At 32.8% G+C, this 13,468-nt stretch overlaps 1 long non-coding RNA gene across 1 annotated transcript in view; it reads left to right on the top strand.

The window, feature by feature from the left end:
- LOC141571907 (uncharacterized) overlaps positions 1–8,976 on the top strand; it is a 115,115-nt gene extending 106,139 nt beyond the window's left edge. Inside the window, exons 2-3 of the long non-coding RNA XR_012496955.2 lie at positions 8,180–8,259; positions 8,917–8,976. This is a non-coding gene — a long non-coding RNA (uncharacterized LOC141571907). The remainder of the gene's footprint in view (positions 1–8,179; positions 8,260–8,916) is intronic.
- The last annotated feature ends 4,492 nt before the right edge of the window (positions 8,977–13,468 follow it).

The following is a 13,468-nucleotide window of genomic DNA, read 5'->3' as shown; positions in this document are numbered from 1 at the left end:
AGTACATGTCCTGTCTACCTCAAAAGGTAATGATAGGATGTAATAAAAAATTGTGTTGAAAGTGCTTTGTAAAATAGAAAGTCCCATATAAATATGAAACACTGTAATCGTGGGAGGTTTAGAACTCACGCTCTTGCCTCCACATTTGACTACTGTAGAAAGATCAACAGACATGTTTCAGATATTATAGCCTTAGATACTTAGATTATAGCCAAGTCACTGCCAGACTTGGTAGACTAGTGCCGAAGTGGTCAGCAGAAACAAATCAGGAAGGCACAATAACTCTAATGAATGCACTGAATAAAATATGGCATATTTCCAGAGTAGTATCAATAACTTAGAAGTTGCATCATAATATCCATATGTACATCAAAATCCACATTAATAAAACTTTTAAAGGGCTGTAAATCTCAATAAAATAATTCCTTATTTTTGTCAGAATTATTTCTCCAGTGGCTCAAATATTCATAAGGTGTGCCTTAAAAAGCTGCAAAACCCCTATCTCACAGCATGTGCCGAACTTCACTCAAAACGGTTAATAGCCTAAATGTAAGAGCTAACGCTGTAAACATCTTAAAAGAAAACATAGAGATAAGTCTTTATAACCTTATATGTTGCAGATAATAGGAAAAGCAAAAGCAACAGCAACAAAAAATAGGTAAATTGGACTTTATCAAAATTAAAATCTTTTGGGCATCAAAGAACACTGTTGTGACAATGAAAACTTGAAGAACTAATGAACAGGACAAAATATTTTCAAACCAGATATCTAATAAGCATATAGTGTCCAGGATATATAAAGAACTCTGACAATTTATAGCAAAAAGACAATTCAGTTAAAAAAAATGGTCAGAGGACTCAAATAGACATTTTTCTAAAGATACACAAATGGTCAACAAGCACATTGAAAAATGCCCAACATCATTGGTCATTAAAGAAATGCAAATCAAAACCACAATGAGATACCACTTCACACTCACTAGGATGGCTATACTCATCATCATTATCATGATCATCACCATCATTGTCGTTATCATCAGCAACATGGTGGCAAGAATGTAAAGAAATTGGGACCCTCATAGATTGCTGGCAGGTATGTAAAATGGTATAGCCATTGTGGAATACAGTTTAGCAGTTCCTCAAAAAGTAAAAAAAAGCAGAATTACCATAGGACCCAGGAATTCTACTTTTAGGTATATACCCCAAAGAATTGAAAACAGGTGTTCAAACAAGTACTGGTATGTTAATGTTCATAGTAGCATTAGTCCCAATAGCTAAAAGGTAGCTGTTGGTTATCCAAATGTCTGTCAACAGATAAATGGATAGACAAAATGTGGCATACACATATGATGGCGTATTATTCAGCCATATAAGAATGGAGTATTAATACTTGCTGCAATATGGATGAAGCTTGAAAACATTATGCTAAGTAAAACAAGGTAGACACAAGAGGTCACATAGTATATGATTCCATATATAAAATATCCAAAATAATTTAATCAATAGAGACAGAAATCAGATTAGTGTTTGCTAGAGGCTGGGGTGGAGGCTGGGGTAGAGAAGAATGGGAAATTACTACTTAAGGGGTAAGGGGTCTTCTTTGGGGGTGATGAGAATGTTTTGGAACTTAATATAGTAGTTGCACAATATAGTAAAAGTACTAAATGACACCCAGTTGTAAGCTGTAAAATAGTTAATTTTATGTTGTGTGGATTTCACTTCAATAAAATATCTATTCTACTTGTGATTTCTTTTTCACTATGGTAAAATGGAAAGTATAAAATGCATCATTTCCTAGGCAATTTCCTTTGTGTGTATACTAATTCTAGTTTTTTATTTCAGTTTGAATAATAAATTGTGTTAAGCACACACACATACAGACATTGGTAAAAATTAAAGGACCCTTTTATACACATTATGATAAGCTAATAAAAGTTCTTACTGTGTTTCTGGGTTTTTAAGCTATCATAGCTCTGAACCACAGAGACAATCTGCTATTCAGGAAAACACTTTCCTTTACCTTTAAATTCTTTCTTCTTTTTTCCAGGGATTGATGACTTTCAAGTTGCATTTCTTGGAATTCATCATGAGATGCTTCATATTCAGAGACAGAATGGGGCAGAGGGCCATGATATTGAAGGAAAGAAAGGATTTATTTAAAACAAAACCAAAAAACAAACAAAAAAATAATGTAAGGCTCTATTTCTGAAGTAAATGGCTTTATTTGGAAATATTTTATCCACATAAATCAAAAGTCTAGTGAATATAGTATCAACATTTTAAAATTTTACCTTCATCTGAAGCTAACATTTCATACGCAAAATGCAAAACATTCCCTTAAAATTACACTGTATCTAGTTTCTTCATAGGTTGACAGGTATTAAAAATATTCTTGAATTAACATACTGTGTTATTGGAGTGGGAGTAAATGAAGTCAAAACATGCCCATATGATAATAGAGGACTTAAGGATTTGCATTTGCAATTCTTTCAAAGAAATAACTCGTATTACCATGATAACATGTGATAAATAATACTCTAATTCATGTTCTCAATTTTATTTATACTGACATTTATGTTGAGAGTATAGCAAGATGTTTGAAATCTGCATTTCACAATTTTAGTGTAGAATATTTATCATTGTAATACTTAGGAAAATGTGACTTCAAATTTTTGTGGAAGGAGGCAAGTATAAATAACTAATGTGTAATTAAATAACACATTAGTTAACTAAATATATAGTGACTACTGATGAAGCTGACCTGTTCAATTGAACCTTACGATATTACAGATTAGTAGGTCAAAAAAACCCAAATATCAGCAATTTTACATATTTAAATTAATTTAATATTATCTAGTTTCTCAATTCACTTACAAGTAAAGATCATAGGCATGTATCTTTTTTACTTAGTTTCTTCAAGTGAAAATATTATAATAAGTGAAAGTAGAACATTGTCAATATCTATATTAATACATTGTTATATTTATCAGGAACCTGGGGTGAAGGTGACAGAGATGCAACCCTCATTAATTTAAACAAAACATAAGGAAACAAAGAGATTTTTTGACTCAAGGGTGATGTGAGCCTGTTGATTAATTCTCAGGCGAACCTTCTCCATGTAACCAGAAGCTACAAATCTGTAAGAAAAAATGGTCAATGATTATAAAATTAAATAAAAATAAGAGCATCCTTTTTTTCATGGTCCATAAATTCATCGGAGATACACTTAGATTGACTGGTATGGGTCACATTTCTCATGCCTAAATCAATTGCTCTACTCAGGAGGATGAAGTCTTTTTACTGGGCAGCCTAGGTCCGGTGCTGATTTTGGCAAATGGGGAGCAAGGCCCTATGTGGACCATGTTGAATGGCAGAAGGCACACAGTGTAACTCCCCTCCTTTAATATAGCTTCCTAGACTAAAAGAAACAGGAATAGATGCAGGCAACCAGTTAAAAGAAAGGGGAATAGATGCAGGCAACCATAAGCAAGAAAAGTCCATTATTATACTTAATTTAAAAAAAAAAAAACATCATTTGCAGGTTTCATCTTTAGAATAATGTATGCCAAGTAAAGCATAAAAGTCTATTTAATAACTTGGGTGGAGTTATTTTCAATCAAAAAGAGGAATTAGCATATTCAATAGCCTGTGCAAAAAGTGACTTCCTAATAATATTTTAAAAATATATATATTTTTATTTTGAAACAATTATAGTGCGATAGGAACTTGGAAAGATAACAGAAAGGGTCCATGTATCCTTAATCATTAATCCACTTTTCCCAAATGTTTGCATCTTACCTACATATAGTACAATAGAAATTTGACATGAGTACAATGTGCGTGTGTCTGTGTGTGTGTTGGTAGTTCTGTATCTTTTTATCACATGTGTGGTTTTGTGTAATGACTACCTTACTTGAAATACAGAACTATTTTATCTACACAAAATTCTCTCTCAAGCTACCCCTTGATACTCACCCACACCCCTTCCCTCTCAATATCTTCAACCCCTGGTAACCACTAATCTGTGTTTCATCTCTATAATTTTGTCATTTTTGAGAATAGTAGTATTCCATACTCTGGGTGTATCATGGTGTTTTTAATCATTCACTTAGTGAAAGAAGTTTTTGTGTTTCCAGTTTAGGGATGTTACACATAAATCTGCAGTGAACGAACCATGTTCATGTTTTTGGGGGACACACAGTTTCATATTTCTGAGATACATGCACTGTAATGCCATCGCTGGATTTTATGGTATGCATGTTTTCTCTTTTGTAAGAAACTACCAAATTATTTTCCAGAGAAGCTCTATCATTTTACATTTCCATCAGTGATAAATGAGAGATCCAGTTTCTCTACATCTTGGTCAGCGTTTCATGTTGTAACTTATAAAATTTTATCCATTCTGGTAGGTGTGTTGTGGTATCTCATCATGAATTTAAATTTGCATTTTCTCCATGGCTACTGATGGTGAACATTTTATCATGTTTGCATCTCTTTTTTGGTAAGCTGTCTCTTCATGTATTTTGCTCATTTTCTAACGAGATTATTATTTTAATGTTGAATTGCGAGAGCTATTTATATATTCTAGATATAAGCCATTTGTCAGATAAGTGGTTTGCAAATATTTTCTTTCAGTCTGTAGCTTGTATTTTCATCTTCTTAATAGGGTCTCTTAGAAGGCAAACATTTATAATTTTGATGAAGTCGAGTTTATTGAATTTTTTTATTTTATAGATGGTGTTTTTGGTGTCATGTGTTCATCAGGCACTAAAACTCAATCTAACTTTCACACTTTACACCAAAAAATCAACTCAAAATGGATCATAGATTTCAATATAAAATTACAAAAACTTATAGAGAATAACATGGAAGATTTATAATTTTTATATAAAATTACTTTGTTTTCTTTTCAACTTAAGGTTAATTTAAGAATGCAGGTGTGCAAAAATATAATTGCTCTATGTAAACTGAAAGGGAAAATTATTAATTGTGAATTATATTAGCTTTCTATCAAAAAGTAAGTCATAATCCTTCCTGATTCATTAGGAAATTTTAGTAATATTTGATGAGTTATTCTCTGATATAAAAGGGCATTAAAACAGATAAACACCAAAATGGTCACAGGCATTTCCTTTATTATAATATAGGAATCTTGTTAATCATGTTTGTGCTATAAGCAGGAATTGCCACCTTTGAACTAAAGATGTTGATGAAGATCAAAAGTTATTGACCTAGAAAGCCACTTTGGGGGTACAGGGTGTTCTTCAGACATATTGGTGGAAAAGTTGTGTCTTGGTGTTCCGTTTAGAAGCAGCACTGGGTGTTTTTTCATAAGAGTACTTTCTATAGACTGAGGCAGCAGAGTTATTTATCATAATACAGTCGGGGCCAAATTGAGAGTGACTGAAAGGAAATGGCCTTTCCTTCCTCCTCAAGCTGTATTTATAATTTCCTATTCATTTTCAGTTTGGCTACACTGGTGTGGAAATTTTCTTCTGACTGAGCAATAAAACAAGTAAAATTTACTTCTAACCAGCCGGTAGATTAAGTTGAGAATACCAGCTAAAATAATAGCACAAAGAACTGAAATTTGAATAAGGCAACTTCTTTTGCAAGCATACTAAATGCAGGTGTTGGATGAGTATTGATCTGGGATTTAATTCTTAGATGCCCTTTTAACAAAGTATATTTAAACCATAAGAGCTATAACTTATTATAAACAAAATATCCTCTTACTTGTTTGACAGTCTTTGGAAAAAAGTATACATTTATAGTAATCCAAAGTTTAGTTTTAAATAACACATAGTGATTAAACATAAAAGAATTTGGTAACTGACAGGAGACCAGAGTTTGCTGTGCTCATTGGATACCAGAGTGAAGTTTTCCAGGCTACAATATTGACAGAAATTCTCAATGAATGATTCAGAAAATTCAGGGCAGGGGGGACTTGAATATGTATGAGTTGTTGCTAGGCTAACCTTAGAGGTAATTTATGTTTTAAAGAATGGGACAGTATTAGATGGTAATGTTGGATAGGGAAGGAGAGAGAAGGTGTCGTTTACTACTGCTGCCAGCCTCGTGGAGACCATTGGGAGACATGTTTTTGGTTACTGTGGGTACTTCTGGGACAAGAGTGACATCCGTATCACCACCCAATTTATTAAACCCCAATAGGAATATTTCCATCATCTCTTTACTAAGAATTTGTTAGATGTAACATTTTCCAGAAGTACTGGAAAATTTACTTATGTGCCAAAAATAAGAGTGAAATTGACTAGAAGCAGAAAGTCCCTGTCCAAGCTGAGGAAATGCAAAAAGTAAACAATCGGTATAAATAGCTAAAGAATGTTAAGTCTGTGGTTTTCTGAGAGGTCTGGATGTCCAGTTTAAAGTTGTGTTTCATTCCCTAACCCGAGTTACAAACTGAATGAAATTGCAACAGTATAAATAGCCAAATAGTCTTTAGTTAAATGAGCATTCCATAAATATTTCATTCTGAAATGTTTTGGGATGTGAATCTTGAAAATCAGGGTCAAAAACAACTCCTTGTAATTGTTCTTTTAAAACCCTTTTCACTGTGGGTCAACCCTGCGTTTTGTTGGTTGGTGGTGTTAATTCTCACTTGGAAGTCTTTGATGGGAATACTTGCGGGTTTTTTGCAATTGTTGTTTAGTTTAGTTTTGTTTCTGTCCTTATATCTTCAGGATATTTATTTTTAAATTCGTATGTTCAGAACCTAACAAACATGAAGTATTTTCAGGCTCCTTGTTTCCAGTTCTTTGAGTTGAGATTGTCCCAAAATGTGTTTAAAATATGGCTATATATGTTAAAATATGGTTATCTTGACTGTTACTATATTTATAAAGATAAAAAAAAATAGAAATCCTCATCAATACCATATAATTTACATGTTACACATGCAATATCTGGAAAGGGCAGCAATTAATTGTAGAAATATGTTGAAGTACTCTTTTTCTTTCTAATATTTTAGGAAACAGGTTAATACTACTACTGAGGATTTAGATTTATGTTTTCACAATAAAGTATCACTTGAAATGTAGAATAGTTCATTTCCTTCATATTCCATATTTGAAGTTCTATAATGATATTGACTCCAATTTTAAAATAGGACTTATGAAAGATTATAGTAATATGTTTAACTGCAAATCCTTATGACTTCACAACATCTAATGGAAAAATTAGACTATATGCAAGGTGTTATAAGACATAAGAATAAGACAGGTGTAAAATATCTCACACAATGGGGCAAGCATCTGCTATTTTGAGATATGTTTCCTATGAAGAAAAAGAAAATTCTGGAAGAGAGTCATTGTTATTCTAAAATTTTATCTTTCTTGCCCTATTATATTTTGCAAATATTATAGCAGCCTGCCTTCCTTTCTTTCTGTCTCTCTCCAATTTGTAACTATTTTACAACTAATTGTTTTAATAAAGTCTTGTAATATTATTGACCAGAAAGGACCTCTGATACTATTTTTACATATATCTGTATTTTTACAAACAAGAAAGCTGGAAATATTAAGCTGTAGGGGAGGAAAAATATTTTTTTTTCTTTCTACCCTTTTTGTTCTCAGCTGGGTCTCTGTAACAAAAGACAGATTAACAAGAGAAAAGCATACACATTTATTTAACAAGTTTTAAGTGACACAGGAGCCTTTGTTATAAAAGGAAGACCTGAAGAAATAGTTAAACCTGAGTGTTTTAATATAAGGTTTGATGAAGAGTGGAAAAAGCATGGAAAAATGTGGTTGAAAACAAAGGAGATATGAGCTAAATGCAGTAAACCTTGGGGAAGCTTAACAAGACCTGTTCATTCAGATTCCTCTCTACCTCCCTCGTCTTCAGAGACAAGGATGTGCCATTTTTCCGTCTACCTCTCACATGAGGGTCTTGTGACCTGCTGTAGGGGCAGGTCAGAAAATCCTTCCTGTATCTGCTATTTCTCAATTCTTTCAGCTAAACGTATTCCATATGCTATGGTGCCATATGGGATATGGGGTAGTGTGTCCTAAACCCCAAATGTCTTTACTTAGGAAAGTGGTAACAAAGCAAAAGTCTAGGACCAGTACCTGCCAAACCCGTGATCCTTTTTACAACTAACCATACCATTTATATTAATAGTCTTTTTTGTCTCCTTTTTTTTTTTTTTTTTTTTAAGCCTACCTGACAATTTCGAGAAATGTCATGGCAGAAGAAATGTTAAAATGGCACATATGGCTCTTTCCCAATTATGTAAAGGTAAATATGGTGTATTGAGTCACTAATGATGGGTGTTTATAATGAAATTCAGCATTTTCACATTTCAGGACTTTTTTTTGTTTCTTTTTAAACATATTTTATCAGACTAGTGACTTAATGTGTATTTCTTAATGATACATACTTTTTATAAAAAGAAAAAAACTAACATAATCTTCGTATGATAATTTTGAGAAGATTTATCTCTAAGCACTATTGGATTTTCTATCTATGTATCTATCATTTATCTATCTATCTTTCTATCTATCATCTATCTTTCATAACCCTAAGCTCTCATGTCATTAATAGCATGGCTTATTAGGAAAAAAAAAATCACAATTTTGAAAGTTGAAAAATCAAAACTCAAACTCCTTTTTACTAGATTTTTCACCTTTGAAATTTATTTAAATCTCTGGTCATTAGTTTTTTTCATCTCTAAAATGAATATTATAACATAAATCTTAGATCATATGAGTAATTTTTAATATTAATTTTGCTTGTTGATGTATGGGTTTTTGTTAGATAGTCATTTAATGATTTGTTAATTGAATAACTACTTCATTTCTTTGTGCAGAGACAATTATCATTTGTATTTGGTGAAAGCTGAAAGAAAACAAAATCTATCTATCTAGCTATCTCTATATATATCTTTACTTTCAGTCTGCAGCACTTTCCACAATACGATGCCACCTTTCTTAAGGAACAGGTGATTACATTGAATTCCAGCACACCAGTGTCTTCTAACAGGTATGTGAAGACCATGAGAACTGCCAGATGCATTTCTGAAACATTATATTAAATAGTCATACACGGTTTAGGATATGTATTTCATCAGATAAATATTTAATTATTGTGGTGATGTGTATTAGAATCAATTATTAAATATGCACTTTTTAATTTATAAAAATTAACATTTGACTGGAAAACATTACAGGCCATTTTCCTGTGGGGTTAGAGCAAAATTGGAATATTTTTCTGAGGATAGTATTAAGTCTGACAATGTGTATTGATTTTGTGCATACGAGTATGTGTAGAAATGGAATAAGTTTCTAACTGTTCACATATTCTGTTAGTTCCTAACAGTTCATGATGAAATGTCAGTCCTCTGGCTATTATATTAGTACACCTTTAATAGGCAATATATTATCTCTGCTATCCAGGTACTAATCAAAGTATAGCCTTAATTTACTGCCCCTTAATCCTAACCAGGGTTTGTGGGATTTATTGAGGGTTGAAAAATATGCTATGAAGCCATCTCTCTAAGACACTCTAAAATTCACTCTTATATAATGTCAGACCATCACAGAGGTCTACAGTAAGATCATATTGTTTTGACAAACTAGAGAAGAGCTTTTGTTGATTCTTAGTTTTGGCCTAATTCCAATGTCCAAGGTCAAAACACCTTGTAGCCAGAGTTCTTTGGAACACAGTCATTTATTGGAGAAATGTCCCGGACATTGTCCTACACCACTCAGTACTCACTTCACAGCAACTAAAGGAGAAAATTCTCTTTTCAGTACAGTATGCGTGTCTTCAACTCCTGTTCTTGTTATGTGATTCAGTCTTACCAACTCTGTATTTATGATGCATAATTTTTCCTTATTCTCTCTTTCTGTTATAATTTATTATTATTATTATTAGGTTGGTACAAAAGTAATCGCTGTTTAAAAGGTTAAAGAAATAACAAAAAGCACAATTACTTTTGCACCAGCTTATTATTATTATTATTATTATTATTATTATTATTGGCATTAGCTTCTAGGAAAAATAAAGGCATATTTGCAATCCAAATTCTTATGTGTTATTTTGTGGCATTTATTGGTGTATTACCTTTCTCCTGACTTCATCTCATCCTTTCTCTCCTTATTTTTATCACTTATTTTTTCTTTTGCTTGTCAGAATGCATGTATTTTTTTCTGAAGAACCTCAAATCATTTTTAGAATAGATATTTGAATAAATAGTGTTTATGATTCAAAATGTACTTCCCTGGAGAAGTGATTTGATGTACAATTTTTTGCTCTGTATACAGCTACTCTAGTAGCTAAAACTGCAATTTTTTAAATCATTCAAGTAACTGAAAAATCTTTAGAATACAGAGGTAAGGGGATGTGTTGTAGAATGTATGAACAATATGATACTAATAATAGTAGACTGAGAAGAGGAGGAAGAAGATGAGGGGAAATGAAGAAAAGGATAAAAAAGGCAGAGGAAGGACAAGAGTTTACTATGTGATTGGCACTGTGGAAAAAACAACAACAAATATATATATATATATATATATATATATATATATATATATATATATATACACCCAAATTTTACTCAGGAAGAAAGTGAGTCTTAGAGAAGTTAGACAACTTGTAAGTTACAGAAGTGTAAACCCTTCAAATTTGCTATAAAAACTTTAAAAATGAAAACAACACGAATTCAAATTATATTTTATGCTTTTTCTTTGGTCTAATTTATTACTCTCACCAGTAACTGGATTCAACTGAGATTTCTCATATAATCCAAGCTACTACATCCTCAGAGAATTTAACTCTGTCCTAAAATGACATCTGAAGCCAATATTTATAACTCAGTTCTATGTCCTTGCCAAATTTCCTCTGCTAATGATCTTAAGCTTCAATAACAACTGTCATGTAGATGAATTGCAAGGTACTTTGGGAGCTATATGAACGTATCACACAGCTTATATCACAGATACATTTTGTTCATCACCTCTGGATTAAAATGTCACCTATTTTAAGAATTCCTAGCAAAGCATAAAGAAAAATGTGAGTACATATACCATAGCCATCTGAAAATTCAGAGTAAAAATTAAGGTTGACAGAAAGTCATTATTACACAAATTAGATTGGACATGGAGATTAATCTTTGGAATTTACAAAATGATAAAATTCTGATTTCTTTGTATTTTTGTTCATTTCTTTTTAAAAATAAAATGTAGGAAGAAATTTTATGGTTAATTAATTCAAGCGTTATTCAATGGCATGAAATGATTTGATATAATTCTGAAATAGCTTATTTAAATCTTGCTTTGACTTCAGCATACTAAGTATTTTTTATTATAATATTGATTTCTGCCCAATGTATATAATAGCCTCAATGTACGAGTATTTTAATCTGTTATTTAAAAATACTTTTAAAACATTAAATTTCGACAGAATTTTATTTCTATAGAAATTAATACTAAGGAAAATCCACCAGAAAACTCTTTTCCAAACATGTCTGATCATAAGAATCTTATTAAGAATCCAGGTTCCTGTGCCCTCCAACGTGGTATTGTATCAGACTTCTAAACAGAGAGGCCTCATAGCATGGATCTTTTTTACAACTCCAGTTGATTCTTTTTATCAAGGAAGTAATGTTTAAGGTAATGTGTAAAAAAAAAAAAAAAAAAAAAAAGGAAGTATATGAGCTGTGTAGAAGCTTACTTTTGTCATCTAGTAGAACACGAAGGCCCAGGGATAGCTTGGGATCTGAGACCTGCAGATATCTGAACTCTTCTCTTCCCACTTACCCATCCTCATTTATCATGATCTTCAGCTCACACTCTTTAATTGAGCACCACATGAAAGCCTGTAGTCTCCTTCACACAGTATGTTCCTTTTTAATCCCATATTTCTATCCTGCTACCTTCTTGATGGTAATATTTTTCTTCTTTACCTCCTTTCAGTCCTCTCATCTTCACCATCATTTTTCCTTGCGTAATCCTAGTTATTAAAACTCATGTCTTACATATCTTTGCTTGTAAAGGCTTTCTTCACATCCTCCCCATAACTCACCATCTGAGCTTTCATAAAATCCTGGGCATTAGTCAATCATTGTACTTACCTCACTGATTATAATTGTGACTTTAATGTGCTTCTTTCCCTCACTTAGTGGTAAACATTCTGCAGGCTTAGTAGAACTTAGTAGAACTTTATTTAGCTTCATTCGCCCTACAACATAGTCTGGAACATAGTAGGAGCTTAGTACATGATAGTGTACTATCATGTACACTATGATAGTACATGGATGAATGAATGGGTGGACAGATAGGTAGATAGATGGATAAATGGAAGAAAGGAAAATGAATATTGCTCCACAAATTGGGAATTACAGTAAAATATACAGAGTGGAGTTTAGACTTGACTGTGTTCTAGAGCAGTGTATACACAGCATTTTTAGTAAATCAGGCAATGCAACGATCAGGGAGGCACTAGAAGAACATTCATCCTGAAAGAAAGACAATGCTCCAAGCTCATGTGGTTACTAGCCTCCAAATATCCACTAGAAGCTGAAGGCTGGAGGTCTTGTTTCTGAGATGACCTTTCTTCATTCAGGAGAGAGAGAGAGAGAGAGAGAGAGAGAGAGAGAGAGAGAGAGAGAGGGAGGGAGGGAGGGAGGGAGGGAGGGAGGGAGGGAGGGAGGGAGGGAGGGAGGGAGAGTTTGTGTGTGTGTGTGTGTGTGTATGTGTGTGTATGTGTTTTATAACCTCTGCTAGTGCTGAACCAAACTTGAACAAGATGAGGCTTCAGTGTAGCCACTGGCTAAACCTAGAAGATTCTGAAAAGCCCATACTGATTAATTTTAGTACAACTGAGCCTTGTTTTCTTCTTTTATTTAAGGGGCAGGAGTCTTGGAGGGTAGAGTACAGTTTGCTTCCCATTTGAGAAACTTGGATAAAATCTAGATGCATAATCTCAAAACAAATTAACTTATAAATTTATCAGGCAAAGCCTTGGTTCAGTGTTCTGAAGAATGAAGAAGAGTGAGGTGGGTCAGAGGGTTAAGTTCTTCTCACATAGCCTGTGAGTGACATCACAGCATGCGTCCTCTTGATTTGTAATGGAAATTAGATGCAGTAAGGGCCATCTTACCTTTTAAGCCATGACATTTTTTGAAATTGTACAGTCTAAGCAGGCTGGATAATATTTTAAACAAAACAGCATCGAAAATCCAGTTCATCATAGTCACTGCACATACTCAATTGCTGATTTTTATATTGCAGTATTTTTGGCTCTACAATTGTGATGAAATAACACCAAAAGCAAATGGGCCATATTATGCACAAATTGTTTGCTAAATCTAAATTGCTAAATTGAAGCTTTTTTCCAGCTGTGTCAGACCAAAAATATATTCAGCTACATATATATAGAATTAGGATATTTTGAAGGTGGAAAAATGTGCTTAGGGTTCTATTATAAAACTGATTGAAAAAAAAGA

The sequence above is a fragment of the Rhinolophus sinicus genome, chromosome 2 (genome assembly GCF_057876585.1).
Source record: "Rhinolophus sinicus isolate RSI-liver-muscle chromosome 2, RSI-T2T, whole genome shotgun sequence".
NCBI classification, from domain to species: domain Eukaryota; kingdom Metazoa; phylum Chordata; class Mammalia; order Chiroptera; family Rhinolophidae; genus Rhinolophus; species Rhinolophus sinicus.
Note: the sequence above shows the minus strand (reverse complement) of the source record. Positions and strands in the feature narration are given on the sequence as shown.